The sequence below is a fragment of the Tenrec ecaudatus genome, chromosome 2 (assembly GCF_050624435.1).
Source record: "Tenrec ecaudatus isolate mTenEca1 chromosome 2, mTenEca1.hap1, whole genome shotgun sequence".
NCBI lineage: Eukaryota > Metazoa > Chordata > Mammalia > Afrosoricida > Tenrecidae > Tenrec > Tenrec ecaudatus.
Window position 1 is genome coordinate 228,031,750 of NC_134531.1, and position 9,481 is coordinate 228,041,230.

The 9,481-nt window shown below is 45.2% G+C and overlaps 1 pseudogene; it reads left to right on the forward strand.

Moving 5' to 3' along the window:
• The first annotated feature begins 1,006 nt into the window (after positions 1-1,006).
• Positions 1,007-1,435, forward strand: LOC142440541 (peptidyl-prolyl cis-trans isomerase H pseudogene; annotated as a pseudogene).
• The last annotated feature ends 8,046 nt before the right edge of the window (positions 1,436-9,481 follow it).

Genomic DNA, 9,481 nt, shown 5'->3' on the forward strand with positions numbered 1-9,481 from the left:
AAAACTGAATAACATAAGTCAAAACAAAGTCGGGGCCAACTGTGGAACTGAACAACAAATGTTTACATGTAAGTTCAGGTTGAAGCTGAAGTAAATTAAAATTCATGCATGAAAGTCAAAATACAACCTTGAGTATATGCCACAGGAATTGAGAGATGATTCTCAAGAGCGAAGTTGCCACACTGAACACTAGTGACCTAATAAGCTAAGATGCGATAAGTTATGGGCTGGCGACAAGGATATCATACACGAAGAAAGAAATGATCACTGAAAGACCAAAGCATGTGGTGTGAGTTTGGGGGAGCCAGCCCCCACCACTAATCACAGGGTTAGTAAGCACGATTGTACTGTTGAGATATATAAATATTATATTAAAGTCCTCGAGAGCATGAGACATAAAAGAGATATTGCAGTAATGGGAGTCAGACACAGTTCATGGTAGCATGCTCACCTCAGCCCCGCTTGGTGGTCCACGTGGAGAGAGGGGGAAGGGAAGGAGGACAGGGGAAAGGGAAACAGGGAAGGAGAGGGAGCCGAGGAGAGCTGGGGGGGGGGGGGGAGAGACCAGTGAGAGAGGCCTCTATTGCTCACCCAGGCTTATATACCTTTGGGGACATGCAAACCCACTAATTACAGGTAAAGACATACGTCACAGGAAGGGGTTGCACTATGTTACACAACAGTGAGAGGGGGTGCTCTAGGGACATACATGCAATAGGAAGAGGAGGGATTGGGGGTATACATGTGACAAGATGGGCGGATCCTAGATTTAGGATGGCAGCTTAACTTTGACCTGTTCTCTGGGTCTCCATAGGAACCATTATCAGTAGGGTGTAAACCCCACCTACAGGAACCAAATAGATGACTGCAGGCCTGTCCATTGTTCCCAGCACAGGGAGCAGGCCCACCCCTTGGTCTGGTGACTGTCTTCAGGGAGGATGTCTGTAAGCACCTGACCTCCCCCCACAAAAGCTGATGTCAGGCCTTCTGCGTCTGGGTCGGAGCCATGGCGGTGGCAAATTCAAGCCCCGTCAACCCTGTGGTGTTCTTTGACGCCAGCATTGGCGGCCAGGAAGTTGTCCACATGAAGGTCGAGCTCTTTGCAGACGTCGTGCCGAAAACAGCGGAGAAATTTAGGCAATTCTGCACTGGAGAATTCAGAAAAGATGGGGTTCCCATAGGATACAAAGGAAGCACCTTCCACAGGGTCATAAAGGATTTCATGATCCAGGGTGGAGACTTTGTAAATGGAGGTGGTACTGGAATTGCCAGTATTTACCGAGGACCATTTGCAGATTGAAAAATCATCGATGGACTTCTGGTGATGAGAAAAATCAAGAATGTCCCCATGGGCCCCAACAATAAGCCCAAGTTGCCTGTGGTGATCTCACAGTGTGGGGAGATGTGGACTGAATTAGGCCTTCCTCCTGGGTGAGACGCTTAGTAAAATTCATCTGATTGGCCCCTGGATTGGCCTCCCTGCTGCTGCTGCTGCTGCTGCTGCTGCTGCTGCTGCTGCTGCTGCTGCTGCTGCTGCTGCTGCTGCTGCTGCTGCTGCTGCATTTGAGCAAGAGACTGTGGAAGTATCAGAAATCCAGGATTCAGATTTTCTGTTTTTAAGTATTTGGCTGTAAATAAACATTTTTATTTGTTTTTAAAAAAACGGATGTCAGAAGAGACTCTCAAACTGCTCTGGCATGTGGAGTAGCTAAAGGGAATGGAAGAAATGAGGATGTAAAAGAGCTGAATAGAAAATTTCAAAAGGCAGCCAGAGAATACAGAGTGAAACATTATTATGAAATGTGCAAAGACATGTATGTGCAAAGAACATACTCAGTAGGTCTCAAGCTGAAAGAAATGAAGGAAACTGTAAGCCCAAGTTGAAATATTAAAGAATTCTCTGGGCAAAATGCTGTATGATTCAAGAAGTAGCAGAAGATGATGGATGATTGATTGCAGCTTATGAGACCCTAGCAGATAAACCAGTTATGCCAGGCCCTCAACTGCCCCACAGATATTGTGAAACAATAAATGTGTGTTTTTAAACTGCTACCAAAACCAAGTGATAATGGAAGTAATACAGCCTCGCTGTATCAAGAATTGGAAATTACTAATGATTGGTCGACATCCAACCATTTCAAAACTCTATGGCACCTAACAAGAACATCAGCAAGAGAGAACAACAATATCAAGCCTTAAGATGTACACCCTCAAGCTAGTATTTCTGTTTCTAGAAAATTAACCTACTAAAGTAATTAAATTCATTTGCCAACATATGTGTGCAGAGGTACAAAATATATGTTCCCTGCAATGTTGTAGAGCAAATACTTTACACTTCTGTACTTCAGTTTACTCATCCAAAAACTGAAATAAATACCACATAGAATCATTGTAAAGATTAGAAAGGTCTGGCACAATGCCTAGCAAATAATAGTTACTATACTAGTTAAGATTGTTTCAGCCACTGTTAAAGAATATGCAACAAAAAATAGTTTTACAGATGAACATTGATTCTTTCACATGCTGAAATTCAGCACCTCCTAGTCCCACATGATAAATTTCAAGGTGGGCAGGCATAGTGCGATAGGAAAATCTTTCCCAGAAGCCCTCAGCAACATTTCCCAGACCTAGGTTACATGCCTCCCCTGAAATAAATGGCTAAATAAAAACATTTACAGGATATGTTGTTATCTGAACAAAATAGGCATGCAAAAGTGCCATAGCATTGGGGTAGGCTAACAGGAGTTTCTGGAAAGAGCTGTTTCTGAGATTTTACCCTCCAGCTCAGGGGAAGGGCCAGGGGACAGTGACAGCCACATTGAGGTCCCTAAATGGTGTAGTTATTTAGCTACTAATGGAAAGGTTGACCGTTAAACTCATCTAGAAGGGGCTCAAACAGGATCCCTGGTGGTAGTGTGGTTACACATTGGCCTGCTAACCGCAAGGCCAGCAGTTCAAAACCACCAGCTCTTTCGTGAAACAAACAAAACAAACCCAACAACGAAAACCAAAAATGAGTCGTTCTACTCCTGTAAAGAGTTACAGACGTGGAAGCTCACAGAGGCAGTTCTACCCTGTCCTATAGGGTCCCTGTAAGTCAGAATTGACTTGATGGCAGTGAGGGATTTTTTGAGAAGTGCATCAAAACAAAGGCCTGGTGATCTGCTCCAGAAAGGTCACAGCCTGGACGCCTGATAGCGCACAGTTCTCCTCTGACAGGCACAGGGCGGCTATAAATTGGGACTGACTCATGTAACTCTTAAAAAACCCACACTGCACTATCACTCCAGGGAAGTCTTAACCAGAGGCCCTCTTCAGCTGGAATGCCCATGTCTGCTGACTCTGCTGGGGGGATTGAAACACTGAACCAACTCACTGTCATCGACCCTACAGGACAGGATAGAACTGCTCCCCAGGGTTGGCAGGAGCAGGGAGTGTCACATTTCTCCCAAGGAGCAACTGGTGGCGATGAGTTTTGACATTGTGGTTCATAGCCCAACTCATAAACCACAGTGCTACCAGAAGGAAACTGCATTTTAGCCCAGGGCAGAACAAATTCTCCCTTAAAGTACTGCTGAAGGGGCCTCTCCAACAGCAGGGCTGAGGCAAGCCTTGCCTATTTCCCAGACGGTTCTTCCCACAACTGGAGTTCCTTGAACATTCCGCTGTTTCCAGTTGTAGGATATTCCCAGTGTCCAGCATCTAGGTTCAAGCCCAGAAGGGTCGCAGTCGCTCTACATGGAATCTCCATGCAAATTTGAAAAAGGCACCATTTCCAGGTAGGTTAGGGCCTGGCAAACCGGCGAATCCTTTGTGAGTGCCAGAAAGTGGCCTTTCAGAAGGAAAAAGTGCTCACTTCTCCACTGAGATGTGACCCAGCAGTGGGGCCTTGGCAAGGAGGTGAGCTGGGTTTTGGCTTCTATCACATCTTGGCCAGAGCCTTTGGACACTCACAATCTGTAAAACCACACAGGGCTGCCCTAGAGTATGACTACTGGCTGGAGAATTTTAAGGACTAGGCAGGAGTCCAGTTCTGCGAGACTCGGAGTCAGATCACCGCTGCCATTAGTCCCCCACTGGGCCAGTGGGCTTTCGTCCTGTGCCCTGAGCCAGCTCTTACTTTGTTCTGGTTGCAACCACAGACCTCAAAGGACCCAAACTCTGTGTGTAGCCAGTGTTTTAGAGGTCTCGGCCTTTAGACCCTGTCACGAGAGCTTGTTTACTCTGCCAGTTGTTGCAGCCCTGGGCCCTGCTTGCCCTTTCTCACTGCTTTGACCATTCTTACCCAGTGACCCTAGTGCTTTCTGGGGAGAAAGAGGCTACGTCTCTGTAGGATTTTAGGACTGACTGCTAATGGGAGGAAAGTGCCTGGTATTCAGATTCTGGGTGTATTAAATTCAGACTCGAAGGGAGTTGTATTCTGTTCTTATGTTTGAGCCCATTGTTGCAGGCACTGGGTCAGTCCGCTGTCCCTTCAAGAGCTTTCCTCTTTGTCCTCTGCTTTATCAAGCGTGATGTCCTTCTTCAGGGAACGATCTCTCCTGATAACATGTTCAAAGTACATAAGATAATGTCTGGTCATCCTTACTTCTAAAGGACATCTGGCTGTACTTCTTCCAACACAAATCAGCTTGTTCCTTTCACAGTCCACGGTACCTTCGGTATTATTCATCAGCAACATAATTCAAATGCATAAATTCTTCTTCAATATCCAACTTTCATATGTATATGAGGCAACTGAACGCATCATGGCTTGGGTCAGGCACACCTTAATTCTCAAGTACCATCCTTGCATTCCAACAGCTTCACAGCATCTTGTGCAGCAGACGTACTCAATACAATGCATTGTTTATCTCTCCACTGCTCCATCCACGAGCATTGATTATGGATCCAAGCAAGACAAAATCTTAAACAACTGCAATCTTTTCTTCATTTTTCATGATGTTTCCTATTGGTCTAGGATTTTTGTTTCTTCCAGTTGAATTGTAATCCACACTGAAGGCTGCCATCCTTGATCTTCTTCAGTGAGTGCTTCAAGTCCTCCTCACTGTCAGCAAGTTAGGTTTTATCATCTACATATTGCACGTTGTTAAGAAGCCTTCCTCTAATCTTGATGCCACATTCTTCTTCATATAATCCATCTTCTCTAAGTATTTGCTTTAGATAAGCAAGGTGAGAGGATACAACCTTGACACACACCTTTCCTGGCTTTAAACTACTAGGATAAGACCTACAAAAATATCATTCCTCCAGCTGAGCTCTTAGAAGCTCTGTCCTAAGTATGCTGTGTGGATTCATGTATGTCTTCATTCCCAATGCCTGGAATCTTCTTCTCCTGTCCCACTTCTCCTCTTGAAGAATTATTTGCTCTACTTTCAAGGACCCCTTGATCATTAGTCCTTCAGATCATTAATCAGTTTTTACTGGGATGAGCAGTTCACAAGTGTGACTCAACAATTAAACAGGAAACTGCTCCGCAGGGCCAAAGACCTCGTCCTTATCATTGCTGTGCTTCACTCACACTGAGTTCAGGAACACAGTGGAGAAAATGTGGTGAAGAAAGAAGGGCAATGTCTGCCCTGTGGACCACTGATCATCAGCATGGAACAGGGGCAAGAGTGGAAGAGAAGGCTGGAACCTCTGTAGGAGGCCTGGGAAAGGTCTGAGAGAAGGGCATTCCTTAAAATAAAACCCTGTGGGGCAAGTTCTACTGCCAGAATTGGAACCTTGGAGGCAGAAAGCAAAATGTCTGGATTGTTCCAGATACTAAACAGTAATCAGATCTCACCGCTAAGCCAGGAAGGTTCCTGGATGGTACAAACAATCGATCCAGAACGCCTAACATACAGCTTGGAGGGGTGACCCCACGCAGTGGTACTGCGGTAGAAAAGCCTGGCCATCTGCTTCCATAAAGAGTACAGCCAAGGAAACTGTATGGGGCAGTTCTCCTCTGCCACCCATGGAGGGGCTGTGAAACAGAAAAGACTGAACAAGTTTGGTTTTGCAGTTTGTTAAGCTGGAACTGGATAAAACCAAATCCAAACCAGTTGTTGTTAAGTGGACTCCGATTCATGGGGGCCCACCGTATTTGAGAGCACAATGGCATGCCATAAGGTTCTCAGCGGCTGTAATATTCAGGAAGCAGATCACCAGACCTTTCTTTCAAGGCACCGCTGAGTGGATTTGAATCACTGGCCCATGCCCAGTGGAAATCAAGTGGCAGAATAACATGTCTTACTTTTCCTAATAGGTGCTTACACATGTGAGACACTGTCTGCACCTCTCCAGTCCTCTTTGCATGGCCCTTCAGTGTGACCTGGAGAGTCATGCTGATCTGATGAAATGTTGAGCTGCGATTCGCAAGGGCAGTAGTTCAAAACCACCATCAGCTCCGCCAGAGAAAGACTCTGCTTTCTACTCCTCTAAATAGCTACGGTCTCAGAAACCCACAAGGGGTCACTATGAGTCAGCATCGACTCAGTGGCAGTGAGTTTGGTTTTGTCTTTGGTCAGCGTGACCCAGAATTTGCCTGAGAACTGGTTACTCACAAATAACTTACTAGATATCCCTAGTGACTGGCAAAACTAAACTCAAGTGCATAACCTTCCTTCCACCCCTACACACACCCACACACAAGTATTTTGCCAGTACGTCGCTGCGGCATGAAAGACCACAGGAAGGATGCATTTAGAAAAGACGGTGCCTGCAGAAAGGGTATGTCCACCTTGCTTAATGAGGATTAGCCGGAGGACGTGCTGTGGTTCATAGCAGGCGTACTTTTGGGGTGATGCTTCCTGGAGTGCTGTAATTAGAGACAGACAGACACACACATACACACACACACACACACACACACACACACACATTCTGCCGTTCAGAGAGGCAGGTCAATGAATGAATATCCAGCCTTTTCCTGTGTCTGATTCCAAATACTCCTGGCTCAGGACAAGTGTCAGATTTCTACGCAGGACCTTTCTAATCCACATGAGCTTCCCCTACTTCGGCATAGGAGGTTCTCACATGCACAGCCTGAGAGTCAGGCTGCTCAGGGCAGAGTAGAAAACCATGGCACTTACTTCCATGTGGAGGATTTGCTTAGCCTTTTGTCTACCTCGAAGTTTAGACCATACCCAATGGCATAAGAGATAGTCATAGACTTTTTTAACAGCTTTATTGGCACTTCTTCCACATACCAGGAGATTCAATAGTCCAATCATATCAAGAAGAGTTGTACGTCATAGTATTTTAAAATGTGGATCAGCTTTTGGTTTGGGGCTCACTTGTGTTTGTTTTGTCTGGTTTTCTGATATGGCAGCTGTGATTTACTTATAAACCATAGCTCTTCCTGGGAAGAGAACTAAAAAATATTTTTGAAAGGATATTAGAAAGAGCTTTTTGAGACAAAATTAAAATTGTTGTAAAAGCATGGTGGGGGTGGTACTGATGCTGCTATTACAAGGGCCACCCACGGAGTACTGGGACCTTGGAAGTCACAAGGCCTGAGATTGTCTTCCAAGGAAATTGATGTCAGAGAAAAATGGCATCATGGTAGGAGTTTGCGTTGACTGAGAACTATTCAACACCAGCTAAAAATCACTGGGTGAGCCACACGGTTGCAACGCTGGGAACGATGAGGAAGAGATGCCCAGGGTCCATTAGCAAGCAGCAAGAAAGAAAGATGTTATGCAAGAGAAAGAAGTGAGGGGCTATTGCGGGTTCAAGACTGGCCCAAACACTGAAGAGACAAGCTGCAAAATGCAACTTACAACCTCCACACAGTCAAAGCCAGGCTAAATATGAAGTTGGGTCCTTAGAGCACAGTTTGGACCTCACTGGGTCATGCGCCTCTCCTTACCTCTCCTTACCTGTGGGTTGCGACCCCTTTGGGGGTCCAACGACCCTTTCACAAGGGTCGCCAGATTCATAACAGTAGCAAAATGACAGTAATGAAGTGGCAATGAAAATAACTTTATGATGGGGGGTTGTCACAACAAGAGGACCTGTATGAAAGGGTCATGGCATTAGGAAGGTTGAGAACCACTGCTCTAGGACTATCTCTGGTCAGAGTGGAGACCACATGCCTCTAGCCTTCTTAGAGGAAAAGCAATGAGCATACCTGAGACATGCATCTGTAGTCACAGAGCAGCTCACAACAAAATCCATACATAAATGGCCCTGGCTGTGTTCCAATAAAACTTTATTTACAAAAAGAGAAAGCACACTGAACTTAGCCACTGAGCCATAGTGTTCCACTCCTTGGCTTAAAAGACCAAACATTTATCAACTCACTCTATTTCTAGGAGGCAGAAATTTAGCAGCCATTTAGTTAAGTGGTACTGGCTCATAGTTTCTGATGAAGTTACAGTCAAGTTGTCGGCTAGGACAGGAGTCATCTGAAGAGGCTCTGTTCCCACCGTGGCTCCAGGTTACACATTAGCGACAGGTCTTACCACTTGAGGCTCCCTATACCAAAAGCCCACTGCCATCGGGTTGATTCTGACTTATAGTGACTCTAAAGGATAGAATAGAAATCCAACGCATAATGATACTAAAGGATAGAACAGAATAGAACTGCCCCTCTGGGTTTCTGAGACTATAAATCTTTCGAGAGACAGTAAGCCTCATCTCTCTTCCACAGAGCAGCTGATAAGTTTGAACTTCCAATTTTATAGTTAACAGTCTTAATCCACTATGACACAAGTGCTCTTAACTTATAGTTAATTAATAGGACCCATCCAGCCATAATCCCTCATGTGACTGTTATAATACTGGAGATATATATCCCTGACTGTAGTCTCATTTTGGAGCACAGCATGTGCTAATGAATAGGAATAGGATGAGATTAAGATCTGACCTTAGGAGAGGGTATGAATCAGGCCACTCTCTTTGTTTAATGGTGATCTTGGTTACTGTGACTTGTAATGGAGGTAAGGAATGAAATGCTAGAGCTGGAAAGAGAAAAATGGCTTCTGGAGTGGCCTGGAGAAAAGCCTGGCTGATTGAGATTAGTAGGAGGCCAAAGCCTTCTGGGAACATCCTGCAGAGTTCCCTAGGTCATCGGTGGAGGAATAAAATAAAGTCCAAAGATGGAGAAAGAATTATTGTATATGGGTATCATTCAAAAGGTAAAGGTTTATATGTTGACTTGATTACATTATGGATATTCAGGGTAAGTCCTTGAAAATGGCATTTCCCTACATGTGTCTGGTAAGAAGGTGGGGGAAGATACTGAGAGATTCTCCTGTGAATAACTGTGAACAGGATTCCCCGAAATGCCATCCTGCTGCATATAAACTGAGCCCACTGAGCAGCAGGAGTGTGATCTCATCACCAGCAAGAGTCCGGAGTGGAGCGCAGTGTCCTCGCCAGTATCTGGACCCTGTATCTGGTTTACCCCCACCTGACATTCAGATTTGACCTATCACCGCATGAGACATTTCCTCAAATGCTCGTGAGTTTCTGTGGGACACTGCAGCAATTT